The sequence below is a fragment of the Nomascus leucogenys genome, chromosome 8 (assembly GCF_006542625.1).
Source record: "Nomascus leucogenys isolate Asia chromosome 8, Asia_NLE_v1, whole genome shotgun sequence".
NCBI classification, from domain to species: domain Eukaryota; kingdom Metazoa; phylum Chordata; class Mammalia; order Primates; family Hylobatidae; genus Nomascus; species Nomascus leucogenys.
In genome coordinates, this window is record NC_044388.1 from 72,393,051 (window position 1) to 72,407,575 (window position 14,525).

General features: G+C 37.6%; 1 pseudogene; it reads left to right on the top strand.

The window, feature by feature from the left end:
- Positions 1 to 4,110: 4,110 nt before the first annotated feature.
- LOC100581035 lies at positions 4,111 to 5,194 on the top strand (annotated as a pseudogene).
- Positions 5,195 to 14,525: the final 9,331 nt, after the last annotated feature.

Here is a 14,525-nt window from a genome sequence, read left to right on the forward strand (position 1 = left end):
TGGGTGGATTTTTTTTTATGTGGCTCAGTTTTCTATAGTTGGTGATGGGAGAAATACCTTTTGTTTAGCCTAGCACAGTAAGTCGAGCTGCAGTCTCTCATCAGAATAGGGAGTGAAAAGATGGAGCCCCAGGTGGTACAGACCTGAAGGTCCTTTCCTAATACAAAACTTAGGGCTTTACTGTTACAAAATATCAGAAAAGGCTAAGTGTTCACTTAAAAAAAAAAAACAGTAAGGTCAAATCTACAGTGTTTTCCTAGGCAACATCCCTCAGTGCACCATTATTCCCTGTGTTCCTTTTAGCAAGGTTGACAGGTTCACTTATAAAGCGTTTCAAGAGAATGAAATAGTAAATTATATTAAGAGTCCCAGAATAACAATTAGAAATTTGATAGGACTCTGTAGACTTTCTTCCCATATAATTCTATGGCTAGCCAACACAAGGAAATTTGAAGAGTCCAATAAAACAGATATTAAGAAAGGAAATGTTACTTTTTTGCTACCATCTTTTGTGTGAGGGATCATTTTATTAATATTAAGTTAGATTAAAAAGTATAGTTGCTATTAAAGATCTAAGACTTTGAAGTCCCTTGGTTTACCACTGTCTCTCCTTTACCAATATCCCCAAAACTAATCTTTTTTTTAACAATTACTAACCACTTTTATTTCTGAAATGCAGAAAATAAGAGTTTTACCTCCAAATCAATGCACAGTGCTTTGCACATACCAGATAATCTACAAAAACTTGTTGATATAAATGAGACAAAAATAGAAACCAAGCTTCAGAAACTCACTGAATAAAACTGACAAAAAGAAGTAACATCATTTATTTATTCAAGAATAGAGAAGTTCTAGTTTTTGATGCAGGAATAGCCCCTTTTCTTCTGAAACTCTGCTTGCCATCCAGGTGCATTCTTTGGAGTGAGAAAGGCAGAATTATTTATACTGTGGAATTGTATAAATTACAGCCCAGAAAAAAAAAAGAAAAAAAACAACGCTAATCCATTTCACTTCAAAGCCATACACTCTCAAGCCCCCTCATACATGTTAAATTTCTGAGTGTTGTGATATGTCATTCTTTGGCCTCACAGGAAATTTGAGCAACCATACTGAACAATCAATATAAATCTTTTTTCTTTTCATAACATCCAATCAATATTTTCCAACTTTGTTTTGAGTCACTCAAAGCAAGATTTTTACAGTTTCTTTGATATGTACTTCTATTTAAAAATTTTTGCATTTCTGCTTCCAAATCTAATTCCCTTTCAAAATACATTTCTAAAACTACGTTCTAATAATACCAATTGTAAGAAAAAGCATGCAGAGATACATGCAGACTTGAGAAATCAATGGCATTTGGGAGATAACTGGAACCATTCTTGTTGGAAGTGACTAGAAGAGTGTTGAATATATAAATTTAATCATTGATTCTAAATTAGTAATAACTGCCGGCCTCATTTTAAAAGACCTATATGCCAACATGTACTGAAGAATAGTGGAAAGGGCAATTTTTTTTTTTTTAAAAAAAAGGGTCATCCAGCTGTGTAATTGTGTTGATACATGAATGCCTCTTCTTTGTAAATTTTTGAAACTTTTTCCTGGAATATTATCAAAGCTAATACAATAACTATATACCCATCACCCAGAATTAATATCAACATTCTATCATGTTCGATTCAGATTTTCATTTTTGTGAAAGATCTAAAATCTACAGATAAAATTTCACTCTTCTCTGAACCCCTCCCCAATCTAATACCTTTCTATCTCCAGCATTAATCGCTGTCCTATATTAACTGAGTATGCAATATATATTTTAAGGTATTTGTAATCAATGTATATTTAAAGATAATATATAAGTGCATACATACAGAATTATAGAGATTTTTCAGTTTACAGAAATGTTATTAAACTCTATGCAACTTTCTACAATTTGCTTTTTGTTTTTACTTTAACTTAAATGTTTTGAAATCTATCCATATATATTCAATATAGTCCATTCAATTTAACTGATGTATTATATCCTGAATAAATAACTTGTTTATCAATTTTTCTCCATGTGAGCATTTGAGCTTTTTTCTCTCTCTCTTACAAATAATACTATCCTTTGCACAATTACATATCCTAGAATTATCCAAGACATATATCCACAACTGGAATTGTCAGAACATGGTGTACAATGGGTCTTCAAAAGTTCATGAAAAATGTGTACTATGAAAAAACTATGCATAGGTTTCAAATTTTTTGCACCAAAATAAACTCATGTTACCTTGTTATAATATGTCTAAACAGCATCTAATTTGCGGCACTAGGAAGGATAAGATATCAGTTTGAAAAGAGTCCCTAGCAGAGCAACATGAATTCTGCTAAAATTGAAGTAAGAACACATGCCAAACTTATGCTAAAGCATGGGTAGAAGAAAGGTAACATCATTAGCTGGGTGTAGTGGCACTTGCCTGTAGTCCCAGCTGTTTGGGAGCCTGAGGCTCGGAGGCGGAGGTTGCAGTGAGCCGAGATCACACTACTGCACTCCAGCCTGGGCGACAGAGCAAGACTCCATCTTAAAAAAAGAAAAAAGAAAAGAATGGTGAAATATTGATGCTTTAGAAAATGTTTCTGGGGATAATGCCCCAAAGAAATCAGCGGTTTACAAATAAATAGCTCATTTTAAGAGACACGACAATGTTGAAGCTCATAGCGGCAGACCATCCACATCAATTTGCAAGGAAAAATGTATCTTGCTTGTGCCCTAATTGAAGAAGGCCAACATTTAACAGCAGAAACAATAGTCAACATCATGGACATTTCAGCTGGTTCAGTGTGCACAATTTTAATTGAAAAATTAAAGTTGAGCAAAAATTAAAGTTGCCAAAAACATTGCACCCATTTCAGCTGCAGACAAGAGCACAGATTTAGACAGAAATTTTAAACAAGTGGGATCAAGACCCTGAAGTATTATTTTTTGAAGAATTATAACAGAAGATGAAATATGGCTTTACTACTACACGTCTGAAGACAAAGCACAATCTAAGCAATGGCTACCAAGAGATGGAAGTGGCCCAGTAAAAGCAAATGTCATGGCAACAGTTTTTTGGAATACTCAAGGAATTTTGCTTGTTGATTTTCTGGAGGGCCAAAGAACAATAAAATCTTATTATGAGAGTGTTTTTGAGAAAGTTAGCCAAAGCTTTAGCAGAAAAAAATCCTAGGAGAGCTTCACTAGAGAGTCCTCCTCCACCACAACAATGCTCCTGCCAATTCCTCATCAAACAAGGACAATTTTGCAAGAGTTTTGACGGGAAATCACTAGACATTAACCTTACAGTTCTAACTTTGCTCCTTCTGACCTTGTTTTTTGCATGTTTCCAAATCTTAAAAAATATTTAAAAGGTACTTAATTTCATCAGTTAATAATGTATTTTAAGATGCAGAAAAGGCCTTCGATAAAATTCAACATCCCTTCACGTTAAAAACTCTCAATAAACTAGGTATTGAAGGAACATACCTCAAAATAAGAGCCATGTATGACAAACCCACAGCCAATATCATACTGAATGGAGAAAAGCTGAAAGGATGCCCCTTGAAAACCAGCACAAGATAAGGATGCCCTCTCTCACCACTCATATTTAACATAGGATTGGAAGTTCTAGCCAGGGCAATCAGGGAAGACAAATAAGTAAAGGGTATTCAGATAGGAAGAGAGGAAGTGAAATTATCTGTTTGCAGATGACATGATCCTAAATCTAGAAAACCCCACAGTCTCAGCCCAAAAGCTTCTTAAGCTATTAAGCAACTTCAGCAAAGTCTCAGGATACAAAATCAATGTGCAGAAATCACTAGCATTCCTATGCACCAACAACAGGCAAGCAGAGAGCAAAATCATGAATGAACTCCCATTCACAGCTGCTACAAAAAGAATAAAATATCTGTCAGCACCGCATCGATTTCCGCATCTGGCTCCGAACACTTCCAGTCTTAGCTGGGCTCTTTTGGGAGGAGGCTGTGCTACAGACCTTCACATGTTGAACAGTAGGATTCAGCAAGGAATGAGTCCCACATCTTCCTTTCATCCATCCTTCTTTCCCACCTCCTCTTCCACCTCCCACTGTCCTTATGTCTACTTTACTGCTCAATCTGGATTTGGGGGAACCTCCTCCCAAAAAAACATTAGAAGGAAATGCCTAGCACTGAAATTTTGTCAAGCAGTGGAAGCTCCTGGAACAGAGGGGCTTTCTGAGTAAAAAGAACCAGCCCCCTTGCAAGGCACCTAAGTTGCACTCCGAACCTCCAAAAAGGGGGAAACTCCTAGGGTGGATGGCACTTGGAAGACCCCTCCCTTCCTAAAAAAGAAGAAGACCACTGCCTCCAGCAATGGGTCAGGACAATCCCTGGACAAGAAAGCTGCAGTGTTTTGACTGACCCCTGCCCGTTTGAAGAAGGCTGATTCTGTTGCTGCTAAACTAGATTTGTTGGGGGAGATCTGGAGTGTCCTTCCAAAGATTAATACCCACCCAACCCACTCCCAGAAGAAAGGCTCCCAGAATAAATCCTCTAAGAAGAACCATCCTCAGAAGAATGCCCCACAGAACTCCACCCAAGCTCATTCTGAGAACAAATGCTCCGGAGCATCCCAAAAGTTGCCAAGGAATATGATGGTGGCAATTGACTCTAAGATGGTAGGCACAGGACCAAAGGGGCATGTTAGTTCCTTGGCTCAATGTAGCATTGTCAACTACAATGGAGATGTGCTTTATGATGAGTATATCCTTCCCCCCTGCCACATTGTGGACTACTGGACCAGATGGAGTGGTATCCAGAAGCAGCACATGGGGGAATGCCACACCCTTCAAGATTGCTCGAGGCCAGATCTTGAAGATACTCACAGGGAAGATAGTGGTGGGGCATGCCATCCATGACTTCAAAGCCCTTCAGTACTTTCACCCCAAGTCCCTCACCCGTGACACCACCCATATCCCCACCTCCTCAACTGGAAGGATCCCATATCTCCCCACTTGACCACCCAGAGAATGCTGCCATGTCTCTGAAGCATCTTGCCGAAAAGCTGCTAAACCAGGATATCCAGGTTAGGAAGAGAGGATATTCCTCTGTGGAAGATGCCCAGGCCACCATGGAGCTGTACAAGTTGGTTGAAGTCAAGTGGGAAGAGCACCTATCCCAGAATCCCCCTAAAGACTAGCAGCAGTGGGGACGCTGGTGATGTGGGGAGACAGAGGCAGTGCTCAGGAGAAACAGGGCAGCAGACCAATGGACAGCTCCACCAACTCCACATCTTTGGAAGCTAGAATTGTGGGGAGAGAGAAGCTCTACCCCAGACTTAATATCCACTGAAATTTCACCTCTGGTGTTGTGTCTTGTGTCTGGTTAAGTGTCCCATGGAAGCGGGAAGACTTCATGTCAGAACACAGCCCTATACCATTTACTTCTAAATGGTGCTAGCCACAAGTGCCCCAGGGTGCTCTGTGCCAGTCAAGATTTTTAACTTTCAAGGGCAGGGCATGCTAGGAAATGTAGTTTCCCAAACTGCCTTATCACTTGGGTGGACATATGTCTCTTTTTATGCCTTTTGGTCTTGAATAATTAATAGCAAAAGTAATTGCAACAAAAAGAAAATTGACAAATAGGATCGAATTAAACTAAAGAGCTTCTGCACAGCAAAATAAACTATCATCAGAGAGAACAGACAACCTCCAGAATGGGAGACAATTTTTGCAATCTGTCCATCTGACGAAGGTCTAATATCCAGAGTCTACAAGGAACTTAAGCAAATTAATAGGAAAAAAAAACATTAAAAAGTGGTCAAAGGATATGAACAGACACTTCTCAAAAGAAGACATTCATGTGGCCAACAAACATCTGAGAAAAAGCTTAACATCACTGATCATTAGAGAAATGCAAACCAAAACCACAATGAGATACCATCTCACACAAGTCAGAATGGCAATTACTAAAAAGTCAAGAAACAACAGATGCTGGTGAAGATGCAGAGAAAAGGAAATGCTTTTACATTGTTGGTGGGAATGTAAATCAGTTCAACCATTTTGGAAGATGGTGTGGCAATTCCTTAAAGATCTACAAACAGAAATACCATTTGACCCAACAATTCCATTACTGGGTATGTACCCAAAGGAATATAAATCATTCTATTACAAAGATACATGCACATCTATGTTCATTGCAGCACTATTCACAATAGCAAAGACATTTTATCAACCCGAATGCCCATCAGTGACAGGCTGGGTAAAGAAAATGTGGGATGAAACTGGAAACCATCATTCTCAGTAAACTATCGCAAGGACAAAAAACCAAACACCACATGTTCTCACTCATAGGTGGGAATTGAACAATGAGAACACATGGACACAGGAAGGGGAACATCACACTCCGGGTACTGTTGTGGGGTTGGGGGAGGGGGGAGGGACAGCATTAGGGGATATACCTAACGCTAAATGACGAGTTAATGGGTGCAGCACACCAATATGGCACATGGATACATATGTAACAAACCTGCACATTGTGCACATGTACCCTAAAACTTAAAGTATAATAATAATTAAAAAAAAAAAAGAAAAGAAAATGTGGTACTTATACATCATGGAATACTATGCAGCCATAAAACGGAATGAGATCATGTCCTTTGCGGAAACATGGATGGAGCTGGAAGCAGTTATCCTCAGCAAACTAACACACGGTTCATTTTTCTATTGAGCTCTTTAAGATTTGTAACATATAGTAATATTTTTGTGTCTAGTGATTATTGATCTGCATTGTATATTGCAAATGTCTTCTATAGTTCATCTTTTAACTTAATGTCTTTTTTTTTAGCAGAAGGTTTTAAACTTTATAAAACATCAAAGTTTGTCTTTCATTATAACTTCTTGCTCTGTCTGACTTAAGAAATCCTTTCCACCCTGTGGCCATACATATACCAAATGTATTTTATTCTAACATTTTGAATGTTTAAGATTTTAATGCATATCTAGGACTTTTTAAAATTTTATAAATGTATCCATTTACAAAAATTGAATTTCATAAATGACATTACATTTATTTGTAAATATTATAAATTAAATATCACCTATTAATGTAGTTTACATTAAAGAATTAATATATTTTTGAACATTTGGAATTTTAATATATATTACAGTATTTAATGTATATTTAGAACACATATATTTTATACAATTTTTTCTTTCTTTATAAGTTCTGAAGGTGCCTGGTTTAAGAGATCCTTCCCTATCCTGTGGTTATGATATTTTACTATATTTTATTCTAATTTTTGTGTTATTTTATTTTATTTTTTGTTACGGAAAATCAAATAGATCGAACTCGGTGTTTGAAATGGCTATGGTCCCATGCAGGCTTAGGTCTAGCTAAGTGCTCTCTAGCTGCTCTATTTATTCTCAGACAAAAGTATTTATGTAGATTTATTAGAAGACTGGTTCTGGCACAATATTAGGGCAGAAATACTTATCATGCTGCTAGATTTAATAGGAATGCTTCTGAAGTTTCTTCCATTAAATACCACACCATAGTTTCCTGAACATCTCCTTCTAGTCCTAATTTGCAAAAGATTTTATCATAAATACATGCTGAATTGTATTGATTGCTGCTTATTCTACAACTGTAGGAATTTATTATGCTTTTCTTTATGCTGTAAATGTGGTGGATTAGATTTATAAATTTTTGTGAATGTGAGCCAGCCTTCTATTCCTAGGATAAGTCCCCATTTTACTTCTTATTTATTCATTTATTTTGAACATCTGCATTTTGCTAATAATTTATGATTTTTTACATGTACATTCATACATAAAATTAGACTATCTTATTTTCATGTATTATAATAAATTATGTCACTAAGTTTATACTAACCTAATAAAATAAGCTATATATCTCTTCATATTTTTCCCTTTTCTAAAACAGGAAATATCTACTTAGTAAAATTTCAGCAAAATTCACTTACAAAACATTCTGAACCAGGACTCTTTTTTTTATGGGGGAGATTCTTGACTAGGAAATTAATTTCTTCACTTTAATTGCTTCATTCAGAGGTTTAAAAATTTCTTCTTGAGTTAGTTCAGGTAATGTATATATTTATTTTTTAAGTGACCATGTATCCGAGCTTTCAAATTTGTTCATAAGTTTATGTTACGTGTTTCTAGTACTCTCATGATTTGTATACTCTCTTTTCTCATCGGATTGGACTCTTTTCAGGAAAGACTAATGCAGGCTAGACTTCTCATAAAGTCGTTATTCCATCTAATCATTCATTGAATCATTGAATATGCATTGATCTTGAAAGGTACAGAGAAAACAACTGATAAAACCCTCCAAGCCCAAGAATCAAAATGTGATTGAGTTTAAGTAGAGTTTGTTATGTTTTAATGAAAAATATTTCTTTTTTAGTTGTCGGTCTTTGTTATATCACAATCTATGTATTATCTACTTGCATAATATTGTATAAATATACGCTTTGATAAGTGAACATTTCAATAAATATTCTTAATTGTAGGGGAAAAAATCACTGGGTAGAAAAAATGTGATACTTTCTTTTCTTTTCCAATACCATCAGTCATGAAGAAATAACCAAGGGATCCCCTCCATCTGGAGGAAGCTTGTGATAATTCCAGGACATAGAAAGCAATAGCTTTTGGAATAGCAGTATCTAAGTTCTAAACCTATAATACAATGTGAATAAAGGTCATCAATAATTACTTTTCGAAAGCTCAGAAAACAAGCAACTGTTTTACAAATTAAACAGAGCACCCAAAATTGCAATTATTGAGTTGACTTTTGTTTTTTTTTGTTGTTGTTTCTGTTTTTTTTTCTTCTTTTGAGACATGGTCTCACTCTGTTACCCAGGCTGGAGTGCAGCGGTGCCATCACAGCTCACTGAAGCCTTGCAGCGTAGAACTCCTGGGCCTGAGTGATCCTCCCACCTCAGCCTCCCAAGTAACTGGGACTACGGGTGCACACCACCATGCCTGGCTAATTTTTTTTTTTTTTTTAATAGAGACAAGGTCTAACTATGTTACCTGGATTGGGCTCAAACTCCTGGCTTCAAGAGATCCTTCCACCTTGGCCCCAAAGTGCTGAGATTATAGGCAGGACCCATCACACCTGACTTTTGTTTTAAGGCAACATTTTCTTGTTTTCTTTTTTTTTTTTTTTTTTTTGAGACAGAGTCACTCTGTCGCCCAGGCTGGAGTGCAGTGGCACGATCTCAGCTCACTGCAACCTCCACCTCCCAGGTTCCAGTGATTCTCCTGCCTCAGCCTCCTAAGTAGCTAAAAAGAAAAATAGTTTTGTATTTTTAGTAGAGACAAGGTTTCACCATGTTGGCCAGGCTGGTCTTGGACTCCTGACCTCAGGTGATTCGCCCATCTCGGCCCCCCAAAGTGCTGGGATTACAGGCATGAGCCACCACCCCTGGACTAAAGCAACATTTTCTAAAGAAGTGACTTGCAGACAATGATTCCTCAAGAAATTCTGCAAGGGAGGTGGAGGGCAGGCTGTTTCAATCAAAATATATAGAAAAGACTGCTCACAATTCCCTACTCTTAGAGATTTAAAATACAAATAAACTAATGTTTTGAGAAATTTTGCAATAAAGATACCTGTTAATCTTTGTGTAATCCAATGTTTCAATGTTACTCAATCACAGACCCACTTTTTTTTCCATGCAGCATCTATTTGGGGTCATGGAATGTGCTTTGAGAAACACTTCTGGAGTGGCATCTCCTAGAACTTTAGAAGGTAAAACAGAAAACACACATAGGAATCAATGTGATAACTTACAGATAGGCTCATAATTAATATGGAGAGAACAACCAAAGTTCAAAGCACTAGCCCTCAATAGTAGTCAAATTACCAGGACTCTCTCAATAAAAACAGAGTTAAAATTCTCATCCATTTGCATTTCCCAAGTGCTGCTTTCCAAAAACATAGTGTGGCTAATGCCCTATTAATGAAAGAGAAGAATCATAAAAGCTTTTTTCTCTTTCAGTTCCACACATACACGCTTTGGAGTGGGGTACGAAGGGTGCAACATTATTCTTTTTTTAGACCACAAAAAGGCTACAGTATTAAACCATCCCTAAAAAGGGCCACATTTAAAATCCATTAATACAACCAAATTCCTGTATGTATCTCTGTCAATATGGGTCTCCTTTTTTATTGAATTTTCTTAGGGCAATTAACTAGAGCACTCTAACTAAATAGACTTGTATTTATTTAAGTACTGCCAGAGATATGAAAAAAAAAAATTTTAAACCACACGTACACTCTCTCGCCAGGATCTAGGGAATGCTGACCTGTCTGAATGTCTCTTTTCTTTCTCTTGATCATCTATCTGTAGACTCAGGAGGACCAAAAGTAACTGAATAAACATTATCTTGTCCTTGGCCTTCACCAAGCAAAATTGTTTATATCTGAGACCATTTCCCTTTAGAGTGTGAGATCATTATTTTAAAGTAGACTGTCAAATGCTCCACAGTTGATCTCAGTTCAGCTCTGCCATTTGCTGCTCTATGAACCAAGTCCAGGGCATGACATTAAGCCTGTGACTATATAACATGAGAAAAATGTTTTAAGACAGAATAAAACATCACGTACAGTTTCTGGCAGTGAATCTAACAATTGAAATATCCTTGTCCAAGGAAACACTTCAAGATACTGTTACAGAAAAATGACAACCATGCCTACCCCACAGGCAGTTGTGAGAATTTAATGAGATGATGGATGTGAATGAGCACAGTGCTACAACATGCGCAGATTTTCAATAAATGGTTTGAATCACAATGTAATGAAATGTATTCAATTAAGTGTGTGCATTTCAGGAAATAGTGTGGCTACCTGCCTGCATGTTCTCGCAATTGCGCACTGCCTAATTTTTATCTTTCTCTATGTTTATACTCCATCCTACAATCTAGGTCAGTCATATATAATTAGGAAAAGAAGATGCCTGTATAATGTTGCCTGATGCATACAAAACAAAGTCCCCAATTCTGAAACCTCTCCTTTTTAATGTGATGTAGTAAAATTTAAATGTTAGTATCCACATCTTAAGAAAGCATTATACTATATAAAATGTGTGCCATATATTATCTTATATAATCTCTTCAATCACTACTAGTGAGGCAGGTCAAGTCCTTTGTACCCATTGTTCAGATGAGTGAGATAAGACTTAAAGAGGTTGTATCCAGGCTGAATGGCCCCCCAACCACCAAACCAACCTCCAGAATGGCAGCATAAAGAAGGTTGGTCCAGTGCATACTCCTCATTCAGTGTTTGGGTCTGAACAGTTCTTCCCAGTCTGTTCCCCTCATCTGAATCCATCTTGTTTCTGACACTTCAGGCTGTCAATTGGCTCCTCATTTCTTCACCTTTATCCTCTTGAGAATCTCCAGTTTTATGCTTGGTATTACTTCTGGATCGCCACTCAAGTTACATGGCCTCATCTACTCTTTTCACTTACTCTAGGGCCCTGAATACTCGCATTTGGTCTCCCTGCCTTAAGTGTCCATCTTCCTCCCAAGACGGAGCTTCCAATGAGGTTTGCGGGCATTGAGCAAGAAGCAGGTATGTGGTACATTGAGTATCTGCCCCAACATGGTCTGTCTTTTCTGTAGCAAAATTGGAACTGATAACTGAAACCAACATACTTTCTAGTGCTAAACAATTCTGAGACAAAACCAACTTTCCTGTTCCTGTGTGAAACAATTCCGAGACCAAACATAATTTCCCATTTCCTAATTTCCTAAACAATTTCCAATTTTTAATTTTTTAAACAACAATGGGACTAGGCAAAAACAACAGCTCTTTGCTCCAGGAAATACTTGCTCCTGGTTGGTAAGAGTGTGAATGAATTAAACTGATTCTAACTTATGAAGCTAACAGTTGACACACAATGCTTGCTTCAAGACACCTACCCTTGCCTATGCCCACCAGTCCAAAGCCATTTGTCGGAAATTCTGTCCAGTTCCACTAGTTATCAACCTTGCAAAATCCACTTAAAAGTACCCAGCCCAGGCCCCCCAAATCCCTAGAAATAGCCTCCCCTGACTTGCTCCTACTGAGACATTGTAAAGTCACTATCTTTGTGTCTTCCTTATTGCAACAAGTCTAATAAACTCACTTTTGCTTGATCAACACGTTTTTCTCGTGATCTTTTTCACAGTCAACAAATACAAAGTGACCCCAACATCAGTGTTTATCTTCTAAATTACCTGATTCTTTGTCATAGGATTTTTTTATATTCAAGGATCAGAGTTCTCCTCTAAAATGTGAGATTTATTTGTTGCCACTAACATTTAGTTCAAGTATATTTATGTATAGCACATACTCCACTGAAAGGCATATGACACAGTTTATATTAATAATAGCACCAACAACAATAGCAACTATCTTTACTATCTTTTATGCATCTTTCAAGCTCCAGACATTTTATATACATTATTTCATTTGTTTCAACCATCATGTCAGCAAGGCAAGTTATATACCCCATTTCACATGAGGAAACTGAGGTTCTAAGAGATTAAATAACTCTCCTAAACTCACACAACCAGTAAGATTCAAATCCAGGCAACCCGCCTGCAGAACCCAAGTTCATGAATGCACAGAACTGTTTAGAATTTTTAAATGGTTCTGATCTCAAAAAACACTTTGTTTCTACTAAGTAAAATATCCTAAATGAGTGAAAATGACAGAAAAGATATAGGACTTCCAGAAGGAGAACAGGGTAAAATTTGTTTTGTGGGGGTTGAGTGGTGTGCCAGTGAGGGAAGGACAAAGGCAAAATTGCATGCTGATCAGCCAAGGAGTAAATTTGGCAATGATGTAGAGAAATAAGGACTTTTATACTTTGCTGGTGGTATTGTAAATTGGTACAATCTCTATAGAGAGTTCTTTGGTAACGTCTAGCAAAATCACACACGTAAACACACACATACTTGCTTGTATTCACATAAAACATGTCTACAAAGATAGACAAGAAACTGACCAGATGAGTTATCTCTGTGAAGGGTGCTTGGAGCCTGGGGAAAGGGTTATGAAGGAAACGTTTTCCCTGTGTAACTTTCATATGTCTTGAATATTAAACCATGTGAATGTTTTCCTTATTGAAGATATAAATGTAATTTTAAAGTAATAAACAAACAGAATAGGTGTTTTTTAAAAAGACCTCTAATCTTGCTAGTTTAGAATCAAAAGTAACTGGTGGTATTATATCCACACTCCCCAATTGCTTAGCCCTATTCCCAAACACCTGCTGGCATGTATTTTATAGATAAATTTCTGGTAAATATAAAATATTATAATTTCATTAATCTGAAAATGTTAGTAAATCTCAGAACTCTGATGCATACATATGTTATACCTAATAGTCTATTCAATGTTTATTTTGATTTCAGTATTTTAAAGAAATATTTTTATACCCCACCTTCCCAGATGCCTTCAAGATTTACAAAGAGCATGAACTAGGGAAGGAATATGTCTTCTTCTGCCAGCAGTAGAGCTTGTTTTACTTAAATGGTGAGCCTGTTTTACTTCAGATAGGAACCTTCATTTCATCTGGGATTCAAATTGCTTTTGAAGTGAAGGGAAGTAATTTGCAAAGCCTGCAGAGCCTCTACATTTTCATGAATACATGTAAGAGGATGACTCAACTTCAGAGAAAGGTGGAGCAGAATTGTCTCCTTCAGTTCTGAGCTCCTTGTGTGGGAGGCAGCCACTGGGAGGGCATGTGCACATGACTACTTAGCTTCTTCCTTAATCTGGGAGAGGCCATGGAGAAACTGGATGAGTGAGAAGAGACATCTACACTTGCTCTTGGATGTGGGCTCATGCCCTGTAACCACTGAACCAGCGCTTTGGAGTAGAAGGAGGCACAAGAGTGCTGCTGGGCAACTCCTGAATGCCCACCCCAGTGCTGCCATTCAGGGGCCACAGCCACACCAGAAGAGAAAGCACAGGGTGAGACCCCAAAGCTGAGGGACCTCTGACACATAGGACCTGAGATTCTTTGCGGGGAGAGTACATTTCCCTAACTCAAAGGCCACAGCCCTAGAAAAATAGGCCATCATGGAAAGCCTTACATTACCCACTTTACAGTATTATTGCAATCTTCAATGTCATTACTCCCTATTATTGTGTGTCTCTATGTGCCAACCACAACAGCGGGCATTTTGCATACATTTGCTCTAATCGTCACAATGACTCTAGAGGGTAAGCATAATCTCTAATTTTCAAAATGAAGAAACTGAGGTGCAGAAAAAATAGGTGACCTACCAAGATCATGTGTTAGAAGTGGATGAGAACTCAGGGCATTCTGACTCTTTATACAACAGGACCTCTTTATAAATACTCAAGTTGGGCCAGGCGCGGTGGCTCACGCCTGTAATCCCAGCACTTTGGGAGGCCGAGGCAGGTGGATCACCTGAGTTTGGGAGTTCGAGACCAGCCTGATCAACATGGGGAAACCCTGTCTCTACTAAGAATACAAAATTAGCCGG